Here is a 27,709-nt window from a genome sequence, read left to right on the forward strand (position 1 = left end):
GAATGTTATAGAAACTTCCACCTGCTCCTCCAAATATATGTACTCACTCTGCACTGTGGAGATGCCAAGGCTCATTCTCTACAATGAGTTACGAGGTTCTATATATAGAAAAAGGTGGGGCAACCCTTGACATTCCCCTTTGTGACTCTTCAACTACCCCCATGACTCTTGAACTTACACATGACTATTTACATTCTACTATTGACACTTGGTCTTTCACGTTACCACATGTTTACAATACAATCTACACATGTACTCATGTGAGACAAAAATGGGCTTGAGTAAGCCATATAACACATCATTGGGACTCAGATAGTTATGGGAATACTAACTCGTCAACATCCTCTTGGTGATCGATGGTGGCAAACTGATGCCAAGATTGGTAGCCTATTATGGTGTCCATGTACTCCATGGTGACATCCTTCTGAAAGTGAACCCTTGCCTATGTTGCATCTGGTTACACCAATTTGTTACCTATGTTCAACACATCATATGGCATGTGCATCATGGTATTGAGTGAAATTGTCCCAATGACATACTAGTGCATAATGTCTTTACTCATTTGCAAATGTATTCTGGTGGCTATATGGATCAACTGCTCAAAGTACATCTCTAGCTCTAGTATATCTTGGTTCTTTTATTTTTCCTTATTGAGTGTGCTAATGGATGTGATTGTATGCATGTGCATAATGAAATCGATGCTCTTGAACTCTCATGCATGTGAAGCCTATAAGCTGGTGATGAGCTATGGGAGTTCCTCATAATTCTAGATCTGACTCTCAATGCGTGCCTTCAACTCCACTGTCTTTTGCTTCATCATCTTTGGCAAGTAAAATGGGGCTTCCTTTTACCTCATTGTCCATATCTACATTTGATTGACAATAGTGTGTATGTATATCAAGATACGTGCTCTACTAGCACAATGTTGCTACCAACCATTAAGATGGAAAATTGACCTATGCATGGTGACAAACCTAAAGTAAAACTTCCACATGATTGTCTCGAGAGATGATACTTCATCAAGTATTTCTTTCTTCAACATTGTTCCGGTGGATTTTGTAGCTTTATCTTCTCTCTACTTGGCCGCTTGAAGTTTCTTAGCCATGCACTCATTCTCAGCTATCAAGAATGTCACACTCGAGTTGGTGGCTTTGGAATATGCCTTTGTAGTATCGGCCAAAGTAGATTGATGTCTACGTACATTAGGCATGATCACTTGTTCTTGAAAATGCATAGTAGATGCATGGACATCCTAAGTGGGAACTTTGTGTGACTACACAACTCTGTGTTGTGACTTGTCAAAGGATATGTTGTGCACATCTTCTTCTGGATTTTCCTCAAGGATTTCAGTGTCTCCTTGATCACTCGGGACCTTCTGTACTCCTCGATCTAGGGAAGCTGGTGTACTGACCTCTGGGTCTTTGTGCGTGAGGTCTATATCTTGATCTTGCTCTGGATGAATAGCGTCCATGTCTATCTTCTCCAACTTTTGTTCAATCTCCTAAGGAAAGTCCTGTTGTTGTGACTGCTCACCCTATTTCCTATCTGACAGTTTTTCTGATGAATCAATAATCTATATTGGTGCATTTTCATCAATGTGTGTTTTTTGTGCCTCCTTCTATCCCTGTTTCTTCTATGCTTCCTTCTCTCTTCTGCATAGTACTTATTCTTCTCTTAGTTGTTGCTTCACCACCTGCAACTTCTTCTCTACCTCCTCTGGTTTCTTCTTCTCCATCTGTCCTTGTGAAATCCTTCTGTTGTGTTGTCACTTCTTTGCCTCAATCTCCAATGTTTCTATCAATACAAGTAGATCTAGCTTGAACATGTAGCTTTTCCCCACCTTTGTGTTGTCGGCAACCTTCCTCTTTCCTTTTTCATGCACAGGTCTATGGCCCTGTGCTGCTGCTGATGTTGCTACTCTTTGGGATGCTACTTCCTTGTGCACTGCTAAAATTTCTACAACCACTCTCACTAATTCATTGAACCTTCAGGTGTTATAGTAGTATCTGCATGGGTATTCCTCAAGTGAATGACATGCCCAATGGATCCAAGGACGATACACTATCGCACATTGGTCCTCTACTAAGTGATGTGAGTCATATGGATTGAAACTTCTGGTGCCAAAGGTGAACCTCTTGAATTCCTCCATCTCAGCCTCATCATGCTTGAGACTCTGGATCTCATACAACCTGATCTGCAAAGGAAGAGTGGGATAAGGTGCCTTCTTCTTCATGTGTAATCTACCTGAGAACCCAATCGAGATGTGGTATGCAACCTCTTTCATTACTAGCTTGTCCATGGAAAACTTCGGTAACACATGCGAAGCCTTCTCGACACTGTACATCTAGATGAACTTGCCAAAGGGTGACGCATACCAATCTACTATGTTAACCAATGCATCCATCACTACCTATGACATGCAAGGCATATCCTACTCAAAGATCATCATGTACATCGGGGTGACAAAGTGGTCTCATAGCTATAGTATAACTCCATGGAAACTCCACTCAAATAACAACCAACAATAGATGTTTACAGAGGTTTTCAAAGGTGTCCATGCCCAACCCAAGCCAGGGAACTGTTGGCGGGCACAGATTGCATCAAGAATTTAGGCGGACATGAATAACTTTGATTTTTGACCCTTGGGTAGATGTCGAGCTTTTGTTAGTAACCCCTTCAACTGGAGAGCCAACATGTTGGACCAATTGAAAGGTCTTACTTCGTTTGCCAGTTGATCAAACACAATCACCGAACTCTGCGGGAAGGTTTATGTACTCTCTTGGTTGTATAAGAGGCATGCAAAGATGACCGAGATCTTATAACCCTTCCACAATGTCTTTGTCTTGTATACTTTATTGGGTGTCATCCTGAACTTAGATGGCTCTCTCACCTAGCTCTTCAAGATGTCTCTTGAGTTTGTGTTCCTCCTGGGATTGGTGAAGAGTGCATCCAATGTGTTCACGAGTTGCAGCAAGTGATACATCTCCTTAAATTTATCTTCCTTGAAGGTTGCAAGTTATTTTCCATTGACACTTCTCAACACCATTGTCTCTGGATCATTATGCGAGACAATATAGTGGATCATGTCCATGCATGGAAATGCGGGATACCTGCATGCAACCGGTACAAGCTAGATTTGTGAATGTTGACATAGACTCTACATTCCTCCAGATTCTCGTCAAAGGTGCCTGAAAATATTGCATTGATTTCTTGCCATTTGATCTTGAACTCCTTGTCTATGAAAAACTTAGTGTCTTCATAGGTGGGCAAGCTCATAAACACTTTCTCGACCACATATCCTGTTTCGCTTCAATGGTGTTCTTTGGCCCTTCTCTCTTGAAAGCCATCGTACTTGTACTAATAAGAGACTGATGAACTCCTATGATACCTATAGGCAAAGCAACACTCATGGCAAGAAAAATGTTAGCTGAAAACCAAAAGCACCTTAAGGACTAACATGCAACACACCTGGGTGACTGATTCATAAATTTGCGGAATTTTTTCTATGAGGCTAGGGGACTGGCTGCCAGAACTATCAAGATGACTATCCAACTGCCAGTGAACAGACTAACTACTGAAACTGCGTAGAGCACAGTCCAACTTGGGTTGTTGAGGACTAGAACTGCGTAATGCGTAGTTTCAGTGAGCATGACTACAACCCGACAAAATTGCACTGCACAATTTCGGGGGCCAATTCAGGTATTACCTCTCAAAATTTCACAAATCACATCCTAGGAGGCTAGTGTGAGGCAAGCTCTCCATGATTTCTAGGAGTAATGCAAATCCTTCCATCCCAAAAATGCACAGTGCAAGCCAAGCAAGGCAAGGTTCGAGCCAAGGCAACTCAGACTCACCGATGGGCGACTAAAAATAGTAAGGACTGAATGGATGTGCAAATATGGGTCTAGACATGATTGAATGAACATGCATGATTCAGTAAGATGTGTAAACAATGAGGCGTGTGAACTGAGTCGCCGCAACAATGACCATTAGTGCAAAAACAATGTCATGAATGCAATAGCAAGGAAATGCAATGGAAAACTTAAAATAATGCTTCTTCAAGCTAACATTAATTAAAATGATAGAAATAATTAAAAAAAAACAAGAAAACAACACTCGCACAAACCGAAATACAAAAAGCGATAGAGAAACAACAAAACACATGAAAAGCGGACTTACCAGGAAAAAGCTGCAATAAGTGTGTTGAATGTTCCTAGATGCACTAGGAATGCTAGAGCTATAAGATCGATGTGAAGACTGAGCTTTAAAGCATCAAATAAATAGTTTTGACAAGATCGAGGCTTATGATGCACATACCACAAATCTAGGAAAACGTGACACTTGGCGGTAGGTTTCTAAAACGACTTTTCAATGTAACCCCTAGCTGCTAAAAATAGATCACTAAACTCTGGGGATGCTTTTTACATTTTTTATTTTTTGCGAAAAATTTTACCATTCATGCAAGGAAAGATTTTATAGTCTTGGAGGTAACCGGTCAACTTGTGAGCAGATACAACAAACAACAAGCCTTGGGATGACTTCTGCATAGTTTCTAGGCTGAGTGGCTCTAGCTTTCCCTCAAGCTCTGCACAATTTCTGGATTGAAGTGAATTCTTCTAGCCAGAACTATGCAAATTCTTAGAACAAGCATGATTATGGGCAGCTCTACGGAATTTTCAAGGGGAAGACAACCTACGTGCTCTGTGTAATTTTGGAGAGAAGTCAGCTACCATGATGCATTGCACAATTCTGGAGAGAAAGGAAAGTTGCCCTCTAGTTTTGTGAAATTCTCCAAGTCAGCACAAGAACTGGTTGAAGACCAAGTCACGGGAAGTCAGCTTGCAGGTGAAAGGAAAACAAGTTAGTGAACACAAGCTGATAAGCCAAAGAAACTCAACTAATAGCATAATTACCTAGGGAGTGCAAGACATGATGCTAAGGATGGTTGGTAGGGAGGCTCCAAAACAAAGCTAAGGCGAAATTTTGGAGGATCATTGAAGCAAGTAAAATAGTAACCAAACTCTTCACAAATGTTGCAATGTTACATAACCCTTAATAAACCTTTTATTATGACAAAAACTAGTAATAAACCATTAATTAACATTATAATACAACAAACCCTAATTAAATGTCGTAATGTGATGAAAATAAACATAACTCTTTTGTAACATCACAATTTGACACAAACCAACATAACATTTTTCCAATGTCATCATGTGATGAACATAACTCAATCTTGCAATGTCACAAACATAACCAATGTCACATTGTTAAGGTCAACCATGGTCAAAGATGTTCATGGTCATGCTCAACCATGGCTGATGATTGCGAACTATGTTCAACTATGGTTAAGGTCGGCCATCATCAACAATAGTCAACCATAATAAATGAAAGAATACAATATTAAATCGGTAATATGTTAACATAAAGTAAGGTAAACTATAATAAATCAAATGTAAACATAAGTTAACCATAATAAACCAATGTCCTTAGACATTGTAAATAAAACATAAAATCAAACTTGAACCATAAGTTGGTCATAGTTAAACATAGTAAATAAAAGTCAACCAATGTCAATCAAATCTAACCAACAAGGTTAATTATTGTCTACCATGTTTACACATAAATAAACATGGTTAAAATTAGACAACCATTGTAAACCAAAACTAACCATAATAAAACATGGTCAACCACGTCATACTTTCTCAACCATAATCAACATGGGTATCAATAGTCATCATGTTCTTTCATAACCAACCATAGCAAATCATAGTCAAAGGTTGTCAGCCACCCTAAACGATGGCAAATAATAATTTAACATTCTCATGCAAGTCAAGCATGGTAAATTAAATTCAATCTTAGTAGGCCATGTTTTACTAAAGTTAATCATTGCCAAACATTGTTACACATAATCAAACATGACTAACCAAAGTTAGTAATCGTCAAACATAAATAAGCATGATCTATTATAGAAAACCATGAAAATCTTTAGTCTAACATAGTCATCCATGATCATATATATCTTAGATATTTGATTCTTAATTATGTTGATATGGCCAACAAACGTCAATATGATTAATTTGTGGTGTACAATGGTCAACCATGATTAACTATGTTATCCATGATCAACTGTAGCCAGATATCCTCACCATGGAAATCCAAGTTCAACACCACCATAATTGGATGAACTAAAATCAATTTTTTAATGTGTTAAACAAAGAATTGACATCACAATGTGACGAACAAAAATTGATATCATGATGTGACAAACAAAATTCAATGCCACAATGTGATGAAAAAAGGCATTGAAATTTGATATCGCAGTTTGAGCAATAAAAAAAATGTTGCAATGTGAGGAATAGATATCAATGTCGCAACACAACAAACAAAATAATTATCAACCATGCTCAACTATAGTCAACCATAGTTAACATGGATTACCATGGTTAGTTATGGTTGACCATTCTTCAACATGTTCATTGATGGTCAACCTTAGTCAACCATAAACAACATGGTCAACCATGATGAATATGGCCAACCCATGCTTATCCATAGTCAACATCACAAACTAATCAACCAAGGTCAAACATTTTCAGACCACTGTCAACAATGATCTACATGATCTACCATGGATAACATGGACCTTAGTTAACATAATCATCAATTTTTGTCTATAGTTGAATGTTGAAATCAATGTTCAACCTGGTTCACCCATAGTCAACCATAGTTGACCATAATAAACCATAGTCAAATATAGTAACCGTGGTCATACATAATAAACAAGTTCAACCATAGTTAATCGTCTTCATCCATGCTCAAACTAGCTCAACAATAGTCAACTATGGTCATCCATGCTAATCCATAGTCAAACATACACATTGTGATAAAAAAATGAAATTATAGTTTGAGAAACAAAAGACATTGTTGTGTGACGAATAAAAATTGTTTTTGCAATATAATGATGAAAAACTGACATTACAATTTAGACAACAGTAGGGATCATTACATTATTTACAAATAAATATTAACACCACAATGCAACAAATAGAATCATTGTTTGAGACTATCTTTCTGATTAATCACATAGAATAATTTTATGGTTGATGTTTCAAACCTACTAATGATGTTCATCTTCAGGAACAAGGTGAAAAAAATAGATCAATCAATGGGATTAAATAGCAACGATATGCATCAAGTTCCGTAATTTTTTCCCTTCAAAAAAATATGGGTAGATAAACCCCGAAGGGAATTTTTTAAAGCCCGTCAGTGAGACTAGTAGGGCCTAACCCCAAGGGCGTTGAGAAGAATTGACCACGTGACCTCCTGATCACTGAGGTACTTAACAACAGGTAACAACCAGTTCAACTATCCCTTGGGGCTTTTAACGAGTTCTAGAATTAGTTGTTAAGACTATAATATTTTTTAATAAAAACTCACCACAAATACTAGCTTTTAGTTAAACAAATTGTGACTAATAAAGTCAAAGGTAAGAATTTATTGGATAATAACATAATTTCTTACCTTTGAATTTATTAGTTATAATTTCTTAACTAAAAACTAGTCGTTATGGTCAATTTTTATTAAATAATATTATAGTCCTAATGGCTAATTCTAGAACTTGATGCATCTCATCGCTATTTAATCCCATGATTGATCTATTTTTTTCACCTTGTTCTTGATGATGAGTCTCATTAGTAGCTTCGAAACATCAACTAGAAAATTATTCTATGTGATTAATCTAAAATATAGTCTCAAACAATCATTATGGATCACAAATGTTTGTGATCAAAATCAAAATCATTATCAACCATGGTCAACCATAATCAACAATATTTATAACTTGGTTGACCATGGTCAGACATGTCCAATAATGGTCAACCATTGTCATTCATGAAAATCATGGTCAATCATGGTGAATATGGTTGACCATTGCATATCGAGATGAACTTGACAACATAATCAACTGAGGTAAAACATTATCAATCCATGGTCAACAATAGTTTACATGGTTGATCATGGAAAACCTGGTGAACCTTAAACAACATGATCATCAATTTTCATTTGTATTTGAATGTTGACAACCATGTCCACCCATAGTCAACCATAGTTGACCATAATCAACCATGGTGAAACAAGCTCAACCATGATAAAACATAGTGACCATTAGATATCATTTTTGGATTCATCTGTGTTGAGAAAGTCATTCACGTATGACCATTTCCATGAGAGGTAGTAATAACTGACTAATTTCTCATGATTTGAATAGTTCACTTAGCACGCATTGCATCGGGTGATGCTCACTAGTTTCATTTCACTAGTTTCAATACCACTTCTTCACGCCTGTGAGCATCAACCGATGCAATGAGTGCTAAGTGAACTATTCAAATAATGAGAAATTAGTCAGTTACAACTACCTCTCATGGAAATGGTCATGCGTGAATGACTTACTTAACGCAGTTGAATCCCAAAATGATATCTAGTATAATGCAATTCATAAACCACCTATACTTAAATTAAAAAAGAATGAAGGGATCTCTAATTGAATGGTTTATGAGGCACAATATTTGCTAAGGTTTTGAAAATGTGGTAGCAAGCTAAGTGGGCTTGATTGTGGGGAAAACTCCACAGCTAAGCGTGCTTGAGCCAGAGGCGATCTAGGATGGGTGACCTCCTGGGAAGTCCTGGTTACCGGGTGCAATCCCCGAATGTGATGATTAACACTATGTGATTCATTTCACTAGTTTCAATCCCACTTCTTCACCCCTGTGAGCATCCCCCAATGCAATGAGTGCTAAGTGAACTATTCAAATCATGATAAATTAGTCCGTTACGACTACCTCTCATGGAAATGGTCATACGTGAATGACTTACTTAACGTAGTTGAATCCCAAAATTATATCTAATATAATGCACTGCGTAAACCCCCTATACTTAAATAGCGACCATTGTTGTACATGCTCAATGAGTTCAACCATATTCAATGATATTCATAAATGTTCAAACTATATCAACAATTGTCACCCATTCCATCCATTCTCAACCACAGTGAACCATGCTCACCCTGGGCGTCCATGGTCAACTTTGTTAATGATATTCATCTTTAGTTAAATTTTCACAACCATGGTCAACCAAATCAACCCTTAGTCAATCATAGGTTACCATAGAAACATGGTTAACTAAGTGTTGATGATGGGAAACATAATTGAGGAACCATATTCAATCATACTCACCCATGGTCATACTATCTCAAAAATGATCAACCATGGTCATCAATTTTCAACAATAGCCAAGCATGCTCATGATGGTCGTCTATCGTCAACACTTACACAATACAATGAATTTAAATCAACATTATAATATGGTAAATAAAAATTTATATCATAATGTGAAAAACACAAATCAACATCACAATGTGACACAAAAATCAATTCCACAATGTGATGAAAAAATACATTGCAATTTAAGCAGTGAAAGTTTATGTTGCAATGTGTTGAAGAAAAAATTCTTTCACAATTTGACCAAAGGAAGGTGATGTTGTAATGCAACAAACTAAAACATTATCAAACATGGTCAACTATAATCAACCATAGTTAACTTGGTTGGCCAATGTAAAAAATGGTCAACTATAGTCAACCATGTAAACCCATACTCAACTATAGTTGACCATAATCAACCATGCTTAAACAAGCATAACCATGATCAAACATGGTGACCATGATCATAGATTGTCACCAAGTTCAATTCATCCATGGTAAAACTAGCTCAACAATGGTCATCCATGGTCTTATACATTTAACCATAATCAACCATGGTCACCATTGTCATCCATGGTGAACATTGGCGAACCATAGTCAACAATGTCAAAGATATCCATATTTAGTAAAACATTGACAATCATGGTCAATCACATCAGCCATTAGTCAACAATAGTTGAACATAGTCTACCACGTTTAAACATGGTCTCCATGGGTCAACAATTTCAACCTTAGTCAACCATATTATCAATGGTCAACTATTGTCACCATGGTAAACCATGATCAACCATGTTTAACCATAATCAACCATTGTGAAGCTTTGTCACCCACAAAAAATCATGGTCAAACATTGTTAACCATGGCTAACCCTTATCAACCATAGTCAACCCTCTTCACCATTTTCAACCATAGTCATTAAACGTCAACCATAGTCAATAATGGCCAACCATAGTTAACCATGAACAACCCACATCAACCATACCTTGTCTATATTTAGCTAAACTCAATCAAATCAACCATGGTCTATTATTCCTCCCCACATGACTATGTCATCAAGTAAGACAACCACATTAGTAAATGTGGTTGATATATGTCAATTAGTGCCATTTTCCACCTTTTATATATTAATCATCATATGAAAACGGTGTGGATCTACCTATATCATCCAAATTTACTAATGTAGTGTTGATGGTGTTGGATACTACCAACATATAAGGGATCTACCCAATATAAGATCCCAATTAGACCTTACATCGTTTGGTGTAGGAGTCCCATCTAGAATACGGTTCGACTACTCTTTACTAAAAGATATTCCTTGATTTTAACAACGAGCATGAGAGAGAAGCGCAATTGTCCTCTCAAATGAGCAAGCAAGTGTGCCTTGTGACTATTCAATTGCAAACGTATCAAGGTTCTTTCACTGCAGAGGGGAAGACAAGTGCGCCTCTAAGAGAGAAGTAATATTACTACCCTAATGTAGACACACATGAATGAGAATGACTCATCTAACATCAAGTGATATAGCTCACATAGATGCAATGATCATTATAATTATTGCAACACATTTCCAATAAGTTGAGCACTGAATTCACTAAAATAGTTCAATTACCCCGGTACATATGAAAGAAAAAGTGAATCATAAATATCCAAAGAATAGTATTAGAGGCATTCACAATCTGTTATGTGAAATTTTCACAATTGTAGATAACGGTGAATTCTCGAGATCTAGTGGTATGATCTAGAATATTAGAAGACAAAAATATTTGAGTTTCTCTTAGAAAGATTATAAAATGGGAAAGAATCCTTCCTAGAATCTGTAGCAAGCCTAGCTTTCCTCCTTTCTTGTAAGCTCCAACTCTATCTCCAAGTGCTATACTTAGAACTTGCACACATGACCAAAATAAGTCAAGGAACCAAAATTCATGTATTATATTTTAAAATATCTATTCACTGAATCACCATGCCAGTGAAATACATGAGTTCCAACATAACACAACAAATATAAGAAAACAAGATGCTCTTTATATTAAAAAATATAGGAGAGAGTTACAACAATAAATAGAAGTTTAACTTTGTATATGTCTCTCCAAGTTGACTTTTCCTTCTTTGCCACAAAGCCCACTTCAACATAAACACTAATGCATGAATCTGGTGAATCCTTTAGCCTTAAAGTTACTAGCATCATGAGGGCACTATCAATATCCAAAATCCAACACAAACTTTATGGGAGGCAGTAAATTTATAGGATGAGTGTGGTAGTTTAGGATGTACCATCTTAGGCTTGAGATCCACATATGAGGGGAGGATGAGCTCACGAGATAAGAGATAATGTCTCCAAGATAGTATTAGATATGAATTTTAGCTCTCTATATATGGTAAATAGTTAAAACTACCTTGGAAGCTTTTAGAAGAGGAAGCTTCAGAGTTTTTTTTTTTTATTTTTCCCAAATTTCTAAAATTAGCACACCTGTGGAAGTGATAAACATGTGCTTACCAACGCTAGCTTGCAGGTATGCAACATGCACTGAATGAAGGTGGCCAATCACGCAAGGTGTGATGGAGCTAAAAATAGTGATTTTGAGTTAACTGTCCCCGAAACTCAAACTTTTTCGGAGAAGTGATGCTTAGGGATTTTTGAAGGGATTATGACAAAGCGTTCAAGGATTTTTAATTGATCTAGTTTGCAAGCCTATTGAACATGTGACAAGATCACTTGAAACACAACCCATGTGTGAAAATGTGCTAGCCTGAAACACTTTAAAAGTAAGAAAAAGTCCCAAGATAAATAAATACAATGAAAATGACTAGCTCCAATAGTGGATCGTTAAAGCCACTACTTGCTCCCCAAAAGTACTAACTCTATCTCTCTAATGCCTTGTGGGAGAAGCCAAGGCTAAAAGTCCTCTCCATGAGAAATGAGGATCCCCTTTTAGCTTGAGGCATGATCTTTTGCATCTTCATGACTCTTGGCTTTCTAACTTCCAATGAACTTTAGACCTATACAACCTTTGAACTTCCAAAATACCTTTGGAACTACATATGAGTTTTTGTATTACATGTCTTTTGGATTTCCATGGCTCTTTTTTCCATAGATGACTCTTTGAGTTCTACTTGTTTACATTTACAATGATTACAACATTAGATGACAACTTCCACAGTAGCATATGATGGAGACAAGATATGTCACTATCTTTGATGAATAGGACTAATAGTGATTGATGACATGGATTTTTTCTAGTGGTGACATGTCTTTCCACTTGTGTCTTCATTCTTTATACAAATTTAGATCATTGATGCCTTCACCCTACAAAGGGTTTTCAATCTTGCAGTATTTAGGATGTGTTATAGCCTATATTTACCTCAGGCTGGAAAGGTAATATTCTAGGTCCACATGAAACCACGCTCAGCCTCGTAGCTAGCCCTACGAGGATAGGAGAGGGCTCTCTCCGGGTCAATCTCAGCAAAATATAATCAGATGGGGCTTGAGATGACTGACTTAACAACTAATCTTAGGCTAGGTATGAAGTGCAAGGATTTGATTTGAGTTTTAGAGGTTTTTTGTTGGAATCAAGGGAAAGGCAAATTTGGGTCCGGGGATGAGGCCAAATTTTTGCAGAGTTCTAGTTGCGGCAAGGTGGGTAGTAGTTTTGATGCTTTATATTAAAGGAATGGATAGCAAAGACCACTGAGGAGCTAAAGAGGGAAAGAGGGTACCAAGAATCCTCTTCAAAGTGTAGAAAACATTGAAAATTAAACAAAACCAACAGGCAGAGCACAACAAACTAATGAATTTTACCTTTTGTCACTCATTTGTTTAATTTCAGAAGAAAAGAGAAGGGAAATGGAATTCATAAAACATCAATGAACTTACAATTACATGAATAAAAACACCATCAAAACATAAAGCCACAAGGATCCCAACAAGTGCTGCAAAACCCTGGTCTTTCCTTTGCCAAAAATGCATAAATCAGATGTACAATGGAGTGCCAAGCAATCCCAAGTGTCTAACCATGCTAATGACTAAAAAAAAACATAATATAGACAAATAATAGCTCATCCTAGCCTCTAGGGGTCGAGCTCACATGTTTAGGAGCTGATCCAATTGATTCTAAACTAGGAACTAGAAATTAGGCCATGAAACTGCCTGCCTCTATAAACTAGGGAACTGATTCATTTAGTTTCAAACAACATTTTAACTGATGAATCTACCTTACCAAGTGATAATTTCACATATTTACATCATGATCCATCAATATACATCAAATTACATCATGATTTTTCCATTAGCAAAGTAAAAAAGTCCAACTTGGTCAAACTAGCAATTTTTCCTCTATGCACCGCGCCTGTTTCTCTATGTGTAGCGCCTGTTTGGACCCACTTTTGGAAGCCTTCCCGATGTCCAAATGAGCTCTAGGTATGCTTTCCGGAAAGCTCTGCCTGTCTACATTCCAACCTAGGTGGAAGCTTTCAATTTTGCCTCCATTTTTCCCTCCAAAAGTCCATTTTCCCAGCACTGCTTCCTGTGTGTAAAAATAGGGGCAGTGAGGTCATTTTTTGAGTGTTTTTTGACCTTTTGAGGGCTCAAAACTTGCCAAAATTTCTTGGCCATAGGTAGGAAAGCACAAATTTTCATGAAAAATCCAGAAATGCAATTTTTTTGTGATTTGGAGCCCTCTAGAAAAATCGAGTTCCACGTGGCACGACGCATAGGGAGGAAAACTTTGTTTTTTGTGCAAAAAATTTCCAAAATGCAAAAATTGCTGGAAATTCTCTATCAAGTGCTATGTTGGGCTAAAGAGGCTTTGGCCAATATCTAAAGTTGATCATGATCCTTTTGCTTCTTTTTCCTCTTTGATGCCTTCCTGAATTTTGCCTTTAAGTTCCTGATTCGTGCCTTTGCAAACTTTGTTCCTTGCCATGTAATGAAAAGCCATGTGTCTCAGCAATGTCTTCTCCTTGTCAGTCTTATCCAGCAGTCTCTCTAAGTGGATGTTGGCTCTTTCAAGACATGACTCTCCTGCTCAAGTGAAGTGCCGCCCTCCTCCTTTGGGTAGCTTGGCGATTCTCCTAAATGTTTTGCCACCTTTATGAGGTCTCCTGGGTGATGTCCCTCTGTGGGTGAGTCACTTTGGGTCTCCTCTTCATAATGATATGAAGGATCGGATGCCATAACTGCTGGTAGATAAATTGACTTGGGGAAATAGGTGCTGATGTGTCAAACTGTGTTGCACTGCCTTTGATGATTGTTTGACCTTTGCTACCAAGAGAAAACAGTGAAACAAGGGACTGTTAGGAGAAGGAAAAATAATGGGAATTTAGGGACTGTTGGGATAGAGATAGTTAGGGAAATATGGGATATTTTGGGAATTCTTTTATAAGATTATGGTTTGGGGTTTTTATTTAGATTTTAGGAAATAGGAATAAGGGTATTTGATTAGTGAATTAAGGGGTATGTAAACTTGGGAAATAGGGGAAGCAAGGGGAGTATGGAACTAGGGAGTGATGAGGTGGGGGAGATACTTGGTAGTAAAATGGGCAATACAAACCTTAGAAGCAATCTCATTTGACAACATTGAATGGATAGGGTTTGCTGGCCTTAACACACTTCACCATTCATCAAACACCATCAACGACTATCAATCTTGATTGAAAAACCATTAGAGAAGTTCAACCTACTTGTACCAATGGCAATCCATGCGTTTTGGGCGATTTTGAAGAAAATTTTTGAAAAAAAACAGCCTTGGAAGCTCTATGCACTGCGCCTCAAGCCCAACGTGCCACACCTTCTCTATGCGCAACGCCAATGTAAATTTGCACTGGAAATTTGAGCCCAATGTGCCACGCCAGTTATGTGCATTGCGCCACCTGTCCTATGCATAGTTCTTTTTATAGGAGACGTTTGTAGGCCTTCCTGGTGTCTAAATTGGGTGTGGGATAGCTCTTTGGAAAGGTCCTTGAGTCTAATTTCCAACCCATCTAGAATTTTTCAATTTTGAGTTCATTTTCCCTGTCAAAAATAAATCTCCCAAGACTAGCGAAAATGTGCCAAATGAGGCTGCCTAAAGGCAGAGTGCTGTTGCAGTCAACGTTTGAAGGTCTTCCTCAACTCCAAATTGAGCTCATGATAGCTAATTGGAAATAAATTTATGTCTAGTTATTATTTGACTCATCGAACAAGTCATTTGGCCAACCAAGCTAGGATAAAACTTGATTTCCTCAAGGTCACTTCAGACATGCATCAATTCTCCTAAGGCAACTGTATTTTTGACATTTCTCTAAAACCATGACACTTGTGTAAAACGTGAAGGAGGTGTTTCTTCCTTGGCCCATCTTGAACAAAAACATCGCTAAGTTTTCCAAAATTCATCTTTTCTTTCTCAGAAACATCATTGTATTAAAACCTATCCCAATGTGTGGAACAGGGGATTTGTCGAAATGAAGTGAAATGAAGGGGATAAAGGGTTTCTAAATTCTTGAGAAAATTTTGGGAAGTAGGGAGGGATGCTAGGAAGTAGGGGAAATTTTGATTTCAAATATTGAGTGAGGGGAAGGGGTCCAAAAGGGAAAAACACAGGTCTAGCCTAGAAAATTGCCAAGTTGTAACAAGAAACTAAGGTTTGTGCGAAAATGAGGAATTTGGGGGATCTGAGTGATGGGAAGTGTTTGATAAGGTAAATTAAGGATAGGGGAAGGTGTATGAACAACTGGATACAAGTTTTGATAATGATTTGACCATCCAAGATAAATTACCTTCAAAACCCTAGGAGAGGGGAATGAACCTTACCTAGGCATAATTGAAGCACGGACAAGGTGTAAAATGATGCAGTGGAACTTTGACATGATGATGAAAACCCTCTGAATGATGGTACACTCAGCTGAATGGTGACATGGACCAACATTTGCACAACTTTGGAAGGAGTAAAAGCAAACCCTAGACCTAATACCTAGTGACCAAATTTTTCTTGAAGACTCACTGAAATAACAAAATTTGGCCTTGACACCTTAAAATCACTTTGTAAGAGCATGTTTGATCACTGGAGGAAGGCTGCAAAGACTGACACTAACATTGGCTCCAATGGGAATGGTAGCTCCTTGGACGTGCCAAGAACGACAGATCTTTGGGAGAGCAAATGAGTGCCTTGTCCATTGGGCAATGGAGTCAAAAGCTCAAGCTGAAATGCATGATTGAAAACTGACGACTTGATGACACAAACTGACTCTCACTCAACTAAAAAATGACTCGACACTTAAACACAACCAAAAAACTCGAAATGATTCTCAAAGTAGAGCTTATTCATTATAACCTACTCTAACGATTTCATTCATCACCTGATCAAGTGAAATGAAACAACCAATGCAACCAAGTAAGTATTCTGGCCGCTGTTTGAATTCTCTGCAAGTGCTCGCTTATGGACAACAAGAGAGAACTACTGAAAGGCAACTCCCATGACAACTTAGAAACATATCCGTTGAATAATATGGATTCCCTATCCGCCTCCAAAAACACTGCAAAAGGATCTTGAAATTCATGCATGCTGGGACTTAGCTCATCCAAGAGATTATTTCTCTTTTCCTCATACAATGAATGCAAACTTTGATTTGAGATTTGTGATGAAAAATTTGTTAAACAAGGAAATGAAGGTGACCTTCGAATCAAATTATTATCAACATTCTCTTCTGTCACATGGTTAGCCGATGGGGAAGAACTTTTACAACAAACATCATCCAACACACGAGCAATAGGATCATCAAAAATTTTAGAAGACTGCTGCTATGTATCCATTAAAATTGTCTGACATCCTACTGGCTTCTCATATTTTTCTTTAGAGATATTACGAAGATTCTGCCTTATAAACTAAAATGCTTCGAAAAAAGGTACAAAATCCTATTGCATCATTAGATCATGTATTTTAGATTCCACGGCTTCATCTATAATCTGATCTTCAATGGCGTTTGGTGGCTGCAAATCTGGTGTTAGGGACGGTTTTGTATCCAAAATGATTTCATCAATCATTTCAGGGGAAGATTTCTAATTAACAAATTGCTCAAGAATTTTTCCATCTGTCCTTCCTACAAGCTGTTCATTTGAAGATTTACTATGCAATTTACCCTTCAAAAACTGAAATGATTCAAAACAGAAAGGTATGGAATCTTCTTGTATTATTTGATCATATGTGCCAGCTTCCATGTCTTCATGTGCAACTTGAAAACCAATGGCATTTGGGGGCTGGATATCAGAATATGAGAAGTCTTGAACAAGTTTTTCATTGCTCTCAAGGTGGTCCAGATCAAGACTGTTGACAATTGATTTCTCAGTGCATGAATGTTGTCTCTGTTGAACTGAAACGAAGCAAAACAAAAAGGAAAATATCCTTCAATTACTTCAAAATTTGTTGCACTTTCCTTGTCACTGTCATAGCTGATATGCATCAGCTGAACATTGTATTTGAGCTGCTATAAGTGAACTTCCTCCTCCCACAAACTAGCTTCTGATTTGTCTGCAAGATTAGCTTCTGTTTCGAGAACATAATCATCATCATCATATTGATCAAACTGAGGAAAATCATCAGTATAAAAGACATCATCAAGCATACATGTCATGTCAACAGATCTCTCATCTCGAAGATGATATATAAAACAATCATTATCATATCTATGACAACTAGGATAAGAAGGAAGATGTTTTGGAGCAGCAACTTGTTCTTCCTCAATCAGCGCGGCATGGGTTTGAACATCATAATCATTCCTTGCGGTGATCTTTTGCATCATCTCTTCCACTGCACTTACCAAAACGTCAAGTTTTACCTCTAGAGATGTCAATTCCTCCATATCTGTGTTTCCCATCTATTCTTCCTTCAACTTTTCCCTCTCGATGAGCAAATGAGCCTCTATATCTACTGCACTATTATGCATCTCTTCAAGTGTTGCAAGATTCCTTTCTCTCAGCTGAAACTCCATTTCCGAATCAAAGGCACCTAGATAGTGCGAAAGAGCAGATCTAGGAGGAGCTCTTATATCAACCGACATTGAATAATAAACTTGATTAAATCTGACAGAAAATTGTTGTACTGTCTCCCCTGGCAATCTTTTCAGCTGGTTATACACTTCTATAATCAAGAAATGGTTTTTTCTGATCACCCACTTGTTGAGGAAAACTTTGACGAACTGCTGGAAATCTAAGATGCTTGCATCAGGTAGGGTTTTGAACCAACTCTTGACTTTGCCTTTCAAAGAAAGAGAAAAAAGCCTTATACTAACATCTTCGTCATCAACCTCAAGAGGTCTAGAAAAGTCTCAACATTCTACACATGTTTCTCAACATTGGCATTCTTACATTCACCGTCAAATCTCGGAAAATATAGGTAATAATTTGCAGGGAAAGCATGGAGAACAGAAGGTAAAACAAAAGGTTTATACCTATCTAGGACTATAAAAGGTGTAGGAGTATATACAAGATCTATGGGATCAGTTTTGTTTTCTTAGGCTCATCACTCTGAAGAGAGTCATCATAAGATGTGGGAAAAGTAAGGAGGCCAGGATCAAAGGGAAACTTAGTATTTACACTTTTTGAATAGGTCAAGTGAAGATTTTCATCACGTTTATCATACAACAAATTCTGAAAAACTTTCAGGACAACTTCAAGAACAACAAAGAAGTAATTTACAAGAAAGCAGACTAGATCATGAATACCATTCCACTTTGGATACCCGAACTTTGTGTAAGATCATTCCATTTTCTCAAAGAAGAGTTATTCCTCTAGTGGAGTCTCTACATTGAGTTGGAGTCACCAGGTGAATGATTTCAGCCTTCTTATGTCTGATCGTTGTCCACCATCAACAATTAGATCTAACTTGATACATGTACTGGGGTGATCGTTTAGATCAGATGTTCCGTTTATAAACTCAGTTTATAAACTAGACCAGAGATTGACTGAAGTAGCTTTTATCTACTTGCACTAATGAAAATCAAAAGCATTTCGAAGGCTACTTGGCTAATCTTCACGCTCCGTCTTTAGTCTACAAAGCCAAACAATGAAAATAAACTTTCTTCCCCAGTATGGTCGCCACTAATGAAAATAAACTTTCTTCCCTAGTATGATCACCACTATGTTAGAGCTTAGATTTACCTCAGGCTGAAAAGGTAAGATTTTAGGTCCATATCAAACCACGCTTAGCCTCGTAGCTAGCCCTATGAGGGTAGGAAAGCGCTCTCTCCTGGTCAATCCTAGCAAACGATAATCAGATAATGACTTATTTAACAACTAATCTTAGGGTATTTATGAAGTGCAAGGATTTGATTTGAGTTTTGGAGGTTTTTTGTTGGAATCAAGGGAAAGGAAAATTTGGGTCCGGGGATGAGGCCAAATTTTTGCAGAGTTCCGGTTGGGGCAAGGTAGGCAGTAGTTTTGACGCTTTAAATTAAATGAATGGATAGTAAAGACCACTGAGGAGCTGAAGACGGCAAGAGGGTACCAAGAACCCTCTTCAAACTGAAGAAAACATTGAATATTAAACAAAACCAACAGGCAGAGCACATCAAGCTAATGAATTTTACCTTTTGTAACTCATTTGTTTAATTTCAGAAGCAAAGAGAAGGGAAATGGCATACATAAAACATCAATGAACTTAAAATTACATGAAGAAAAACACCATCAAAACATAGATCCATAAGGATCCCAACAAGTGTTGCAAAACCCTGGTCTTTCCTTTGCCAAAAAAAGCAAAAATCAGATGTACAATGGAGTGCCAAGCAATCCCAAGTGTCCAACCATGCTAATGACTGAAAAACAACATAATATAGACAAACCATAGCTCATAATAGCCTCTAGCGGTCGAGCTCACATGTTTAGGAGCTCATCCAACTGATTCTAAACTAAGAACTAGAAATTAGGCCATGAAATTGCCTACCTCTATAAATTAGGGAACTGATTCATTCAGTTTCAAACAAATTTTTAACTGATGAATCTACCTTACGAAGTGAGAATTTGACATATTTACATCATGATCCATCAATATACATCAAAATACATCATAATTTTTCCATTACCAAAGTAGAAAAAGTCAAACTAGGCAAAGCTGGGTGAAAAACAGAGCAAAACTTGGTCAAACTGACAATTTTTCCTCTATGTGTCGCGCCTGATTCTCTATCTATAGCGCCTGTTTGGACCCACTTTTGGAAACCTTTCCGATGTCCAAATGAGCTCTAGGTGTGCTTTCTAGAAAGGTCTACTTGTCGTATTTCCAACCCAGGTGGAATTTTTCAATTTGGCCTCCATTTTCCACTCCAAAAGTCCATTTTCCCAAAACTGCTTCATGTGTGTCAAAATAGGGGCAGTGAGGTCATTTTTTGAGTGTTTTTTTGACCTTTTGAGGGCTAAAAACTTGCCAAAATTTCTTGGCCATAGGTAGGAAAGCATAACGTTTCATGAAAAATACATAAATGCAAAGTTTTTGTGATTTGGAGCCCTCTAGAAAAAGTGAGTGCCACGTGGCGCGGTGGACAAGGAGGAAAACTCTATTTTTTGTGCAAAAAATTTCCAAAACGCAAAAATTGCTCCAAATTTCTTGAAATTTGGGCTGGACCTTCTTTATCAAGAGTTACGTTGGGATAAAGAGCCTTTGGCCAATATCTGAAGTTTATCATGCTCCTTTTTCCTCTTTTTCCTCTTTGATGCCTTCCTTAATTTTGCCTTTAAATTCCTTATTCGCGCCTTTGCAAACTTTGTTCCTCACCATGTAATGAAAAGCCATGTGTCTCAGCAATGCCTTCTACTTTTCGGCCTTGTCCAGCAGTCTCTCTAAGTGGATTTTGGCTCTTTCAAGCCATGACTCTCCTGCTCAAGTGAAGTGCCACCCTCCTCCTTTGGCCAGCTTGGCTATTCTGTCGAATTTTTTGCCACCTTTATGAGGTCTCCTGGGTGCATGTCCCTCTTTGGGTGAGTCACTTTGGGTCTCCTCTTCATAATGACATGAAAGATCATATGCCATAACTACTGGTAGAAAAATTTCCTTGGAGAAATAGGTGTTGATGTGTCAAACTATGTTGGATTGCCTTTGATGATTGTTTGACCTCTGCTACCAAGAGAAAATAGTGAAACAAGGGACTGTTAGGAGAGGGAAGAATAATGGGAATTTAGGGACTTTTGGGATAGAGTTAGTTAGGGAAATATGGGATATTTTTGGAGTTTTTTTATAGGATTAGGGTTTGGGGTTTGTATTTAGGTTTTAGGAAATAGGAATAGAGGTATATGATTAGTGAATTAAGGGGTATGCAAACTTGGGAAATAGGGGAAGCAAGGGGAGTATGGAACTAGGGAGTGATGAGGTTGGGGGATACTTGGTAGTAAAATGGCCAATCAAAAACCCTAGCAGCAATATTTTTTGACAACTTTGAAGGGATAGGGTTTGCTTACCTTAACACACTTCACCATTCATCAAAGACCATCAACAACCATCAATCTTGGATGAAAAACCATGAGAGAAGATCAACCTACTTGTACCAATGGAAATCCATGCGTTTTGGGCGATTTTGGGGCAAATTTTTTATAAAAATCAGCCTTGGCAGCTCTATGCACCACACCTCAAGCCCAACGCACCGTGCCTTCTCTATGCACCGCGTCAGTGTAAATTTGCACTGGAAATTTGAGCCCAATGCGCCACGCCAATTATGTGCATCGCGTCACCTTCCCTATGCATAGCACTTTTTGGAGGAGACTTTTGGATATGTTCTCGGTGTCCAAATTTGGCATGGGATAGCTCGTTGGAAATTTCCTTGAATCTACTTTCCAACTCAGTTAGAAATTTTCAATTTAAGGTTCATTTTCCCTGTCAGAAATCAAATCTCCCAAGACTGGTCAAAATGTGCCAAATGAGGCTTCCTAAAGGCAGAGTGCTGTTGCAGTCAACATTTCAAGGTCTTCCTCAACTCCAAATTGAGCTCATGATAGCTAATTGGAAATATCTTTGTGTCAAGTTATCATTTGACTCATAAAGCAAGTAATTTGGCCAACCAAGCAAGGAGAAAAATTTATTTTCCCAAGGTCACTCCAGAGGTGCATCAATTCTCCTTAAGCAACTATATTTTTGACATTTATCTAAAACCATGACACCTGTGTAAAAAGTGAAGGAGGTTTTTTTGCCTTGGCCCATTTTGAACAAAAAACTCTCTTAGTTTTCCTAAATTCATCTTTTCTTGCTCAGAAACATCATTGGAGTAGAACCTATCCCGATGTGTGGAACAGGGGATTTGTTGAAATGAAGTGAAATGAAGGGGATAAAGGGTTTCTAAATTCTTCAGAAAATTTTGGGAAGTAGGGAGGGATGCTACGAAGTAGGGGAAAGTGGAATCTCAAAGATTGAGTGAGGGGAAGGGGTCCAAAAGGGAAAAACACAGGTCTAGCCTAGAAAATTGCCAAGTTGTAGCAAGAAACTAGGGTTTGTGCGAGAATGAGGAATTTGGGGGATATGAGTAATGAGAAGTGTTTGATAAAGTACATTAAGTATAGGGGAAGGTGTATGAACATCCGTATACAAGTTTTTCTAGTGATTTGACCATCCAAGAGAAATTACCTTCAAAACCCTAGGAGAGGGAAATGAACCTTACCTAGGTGCAACTGAAGCATGAACAAGGTGTAAAATGACCCAGTGGAACTTTGACACGATGATCAAAACCCTTTGAATGATGGTACACTCAGCTAAATGGTGACATGGACTAACATTTGGATAACTTTGGAAGGAGTCAAATAAAATCCTAGACCTAATACCTAGTGACCAAATTTTGCTTGAAGACTCACTGAAATGACAAAATTTAACCTTGACACCTTAAAATCACTTTGTAAGAGCATGTTGGATCACTGGAGGAAGGCTGCAAATACTGACACTAACAATATGCTTCTCTCATCAAACTTCCACTGCATTCTTTGTTTTTTTATGATTCATTTGTGTGTATTCCTTGCTCGATATTCTTCATGGGCACTTGTCATGTCTTTTGTGAAACACTTGTATAGATCACTAGTCATGACAAGCAACCATCACCCTGAAAATTTTCTATTCTATCATGTTCTATGCATAATTTATGTTCATTTCTTTTCATTGAAATTAAAAGGGAGAAGGAGATATTATGGGTGCATTGGTGCACTTCAAAGAGCTGAGGGGTTGAGAGGGAGGGCACCAGGGCTTCGACATGTGCTCATGCGCTCAAGGGAGAAAGATAATCAACGAATATCATATAGTGCATGTTTGAAGGATAAAGGAGGAGGCTTAAGGCTTCCAAAGTGCACTGTGAGCTCAAAGGAGATAAGGAGGGCATAAAGTGCACCTCTAAAGGATAAAGGGGGAAGGCTTCATGCCTTCGGGATGTGCTTACGTGCCCAAGAGGCCCAGGAGAGTGCATTGCACAATTCTTAAGGCTGAAGGTTGATGATTCATGGCTTTGAAGTGCACTCGTGCACTCAAAGGGTTCAGGGGAGTGCATGTTGTATTGTGGATGCCATAAGAATTTAACTTAATGCCTTCACGGTGCCCTTATGTGCTTAATGAGGGCTCACTTCTTCGAGTCAAAGGAGTACACTGAAAGGAATAGTTCATCTCTTGAAGTGGACAATTTGGAACAAGGAATGGGTAAGGGCCTAAGAAGTGCACTTTTCAAGCTTGGAGCGCATGTGGCGCACTTCCAAGAAAAAAATGATTCCTGATCAAGGCTCCAAGGTGTGCTCATACACTCTTGGACTTAATGGGTTTTCTTTGAAACAAAAATTTGTCTAAGTCTGGGGCATAGGAAAAGGGGTGAACACGATATGTTTCAGATATAAAACCATGTGTGACGCATACGAACTCATAAAGAATACTTATAAAATATCATACAATGACAAGTAAACATCAAAACACCACTTTTCAAACATTTCCCCTGTACAACTGATGAAATGTGTGCGTCTTTGAACCAAAAGTGTTGTTTTATGACCGCAAGGATGTTACAACCATGAAATGCACTGAATTTGTTCTACTCAATGAAAGGAAACTTGAGAAAACTTCAGACATATATAATAACATGAAATAATGATTTATGACCAAGGTGACACTTGATTCGATGATTTGGTAGGCTCCAAAATTTAAATGTGATGAAATTTTTGAGGATGTTGCAGGAGCAACAAAACTTGGTGACATGCTGGGTGAAATTCAACCTCTCTAGTTAGGAATAGATTTTCAATTAGAGGTTTTGACCTTCAGTAAGTATTGATTTCCTTGATTTCCCCTTTTCAACTTGATTACATACATAGCATCTCAATTTCTTCTACTTGGTTGAACATATACAAAAGATACACCATATCACAATTGTTTCAATCCGAGAAAGGGTAATGTTCGCAGTGAGTTTATGATATTCAAAGTATGAGTTTTCATCTTTGGTGTTTCTCTTCTACCAACAGGCCTGGACAGTACCTTGATAGAGTCACCTCAGTAGAACTAATGTTTCTTCTCTACTTGGGAGCCTAGACACTACCCTACCGAAGTTGGTTGCTTCACCTCCCTATGGAGGAATTTCTATTCTTTCACACTTATTTTTTTTTTTAGTATAAATGTACATAGACACTTATTATTTTTAACGGGCGGAAGAGGGATCCAAAATTATTGAGAGAAGAGGAGGTTTTTCCTTTAGAGAATTATTTGAAGACCTATGATATTGGTTTTCTCGCTTTATATTATCCCCTTATCCTTTCTTTATTAGATTGGACAAGCGTTAACACAAAAGTAGGTTTACACCAAGTTGAGTAGTTCCAATACTAACATAGGAATGGATCTAATAGGTTCCCTCAATATTATCCTTCTGGAAGACTAATCTTTTCCATCTGGACTTACCCCAACCTATGGAATTTTCCTAAGAAAAGAAACAAAACAACAGAAGGCCAATCGTTGTGGTTATCACACTTCTGTTTTATTATACCACAAAGTCTCTTTTCAACCATGAACTTTCACATAAGGTCTTATTTATGTACAATGACCAACAAACATGACATGAAAATACATGACTACCATAGAAGGCATATGAATGACACATATAGAAAAGAAAATAAGCAAAAAAAAATGTATAGGAAGCACAACTTCTAGCTGCTACTGGAAGTGATGTTTCAAATATCAACGATTTCCAGGAAGGGGGTCAATCCTCCCATTTAAGGATTTCATATTGAAGGTGTTATGTCCGAGCTTCTATTCGATGGTGAATGGTCCAATCCAAAGAGGTTTTAACTCCATGTGTTTAACTTTGAATTCACGGGTTTCTTCCCACTTCAGCACTAGGTCACTCGCTTCAAAGCTCTTTTCCCCTGTAGACTTCTTATCAAACAAACGCTTCACATAGATTTGATGAACAATAAATATTTCCTTTACTTTGAGCCTTTCTTCCTCAAGTTCTAGTAAACTATATATCCTACTTTGAACTACAGGACATGGTATACCTTATGACTCTTTTGAGAGTTTCAAGCTTGGAAGATACAAGTTCGGGAGCAAGATAAATTCTTTACCATAAAATAGAAAGTACAATGAGGTTTTCAGTGAAGGCTTGCAATTTATACGGCCAACACATAATGCATTAGTCAAAGAGATATTCCAGTTCTTCTGCTCAAAGAAAATGATTTTCTTGATCGTGCGGATAATATTTTTATTTGTCGATTAAACCAAACCATTTCCTTGCAAGTAATAATTAGATACATGCTTAAAAAAAATCCCATTTTCTAATGTCAATTCATAAATTTTTAAATATGAAAAGTGATTCGTGTTATCAAATACAAGTGACGTAAGAATGCCATAAGAATTGGATGACTTCCTAGTCATTTACTTATATTAAGGGAACTACTTCTGACCAACAGGTAAATAATATGTCGCTATTAGGATATACTTGTGTTGCTTTGACGACTAAGGAAATATTTATCTAATAACATTCAGGCCCTGCTATTGGAATGGTTCCTCAAATGCTACCAGTAGTAGTGGGGAGAATGACCTTTCATTGTGACGAATGTATCTTTGACAAGTTGGACACCTGCATACATAATATGAGAATCTTTGTGTAGAGTGGGTCAATAATAACCAACCCTCGTAATTTTATGTGTTGTAGTGTCACCCATATAGTGGCCACCTATTTGTCCATCTTGCAAGTATCTAAGTACCTCTTTGTGCCTACGGCTCAAGGCATCTTAGCATGACACCATTGTGGTTCTTTCTAAAAAGAACTCCATGGACTAGCTCATAAGATAGAGATTTTAAATAGATTACCCTCTTTTGTTTATTCAACAAGTGCATGGGCTAGGTGCCATGATATATAAATTTCTGTAAATTGGAATACCATAGAGCTATAGACATGTAATGAGGGACATGTTCAATATTATACACTTTTATCTCCTACTCCCATCCTAAAAGATCTTTCTCAGGAGCATATCTTTCTTCGGTTGATAACTTAGAGAGTTCATGACCCTTTATGTTATGAAATAGTTTAAAGTCCATATCATATCCTCTTAAGAAGGTCATCTAGTTCTCCCTCTTCTCGCATATATCCTGTTGCATGAACAATGTTCTTACTACTAGATGAGGCACAAAAATGAATGTGTGAGCTTTCAAAATATGGGTCCTCAAATAATTAACTACCTTGTAAACAACATATGTGTATTTGTTAATGAAAGGATAATTTTATTATGCGCCATTTAGGCTAGCGCTCATAAAAGAAATAGGCTACTCATTTCCTTTGTATCCTTATAAGTTAATAAGGTTGCAATTGATGAATCTGAAGCGAAGGTATAGAGTAGGAAATCTTTGCCACAATTTGGACTGAATAATGTGGGTGCATCAATAATAGGCTGCTTAATTTGAGAAAAAATGTCCTTCTCCCATTTGTCCCATTTATATGTTACATCTTTTTTAATCATCTCTAAGAATAATCAAAGATGAATTTCCTTAGGAAATTGATCTTTCCCAAGAAATATTGCATAGCTCTCTTGTTCACTAGGAATGGGATGTGTAATTTCTTTGAACCTCTCAGGATCAATTTTAATTCTGCTCTTTGAAATGATGTGCCCTAAGGGAATCCCATCTCACACACCAAAGATGTTTTTCTTGGGATTAAGAGAAATCCCATACTTTCGACATTGCTCAAATATCTATATTAGATGACGCACATGATCTACTCTTCTTTTGGAAAAAAAAAAGTAACATCATCAAAATAAAAAACAATGCTCTAACCAATAAGGCTATGGAAACTAATGTCCATCGCTCTTTGAAAAGTAGCACTGGCATTGATAAGCCTAAATGGCATCCTCTTAAAACCAAATTTTCCCCATTTAGTCCCAAAGGTAGTTTTTATCAATCAGGTTTTGCTACTAGCACTTGATTATAACCACAGAAACCAATTAATAGCATGAAAATTTCTGAGATACTTTTGGAGGATCAGTTCCATGGATGGCACTGAGTAATTGT

Source organism: Pinus tabuliformis, chromosome 9, assembly GCF_031772625.1.
Source record: "Pinus tabuliformis cultivar Carrire ecotype Pingquan chromosome 9, CPIR1, whole genome shotgun sequence".
NCBI lineage: Eukaryota > Viridiplantae > Streptophyta > Pinopsida > Pinales > Pinaceae > Pinus > Pinus tabuliformis.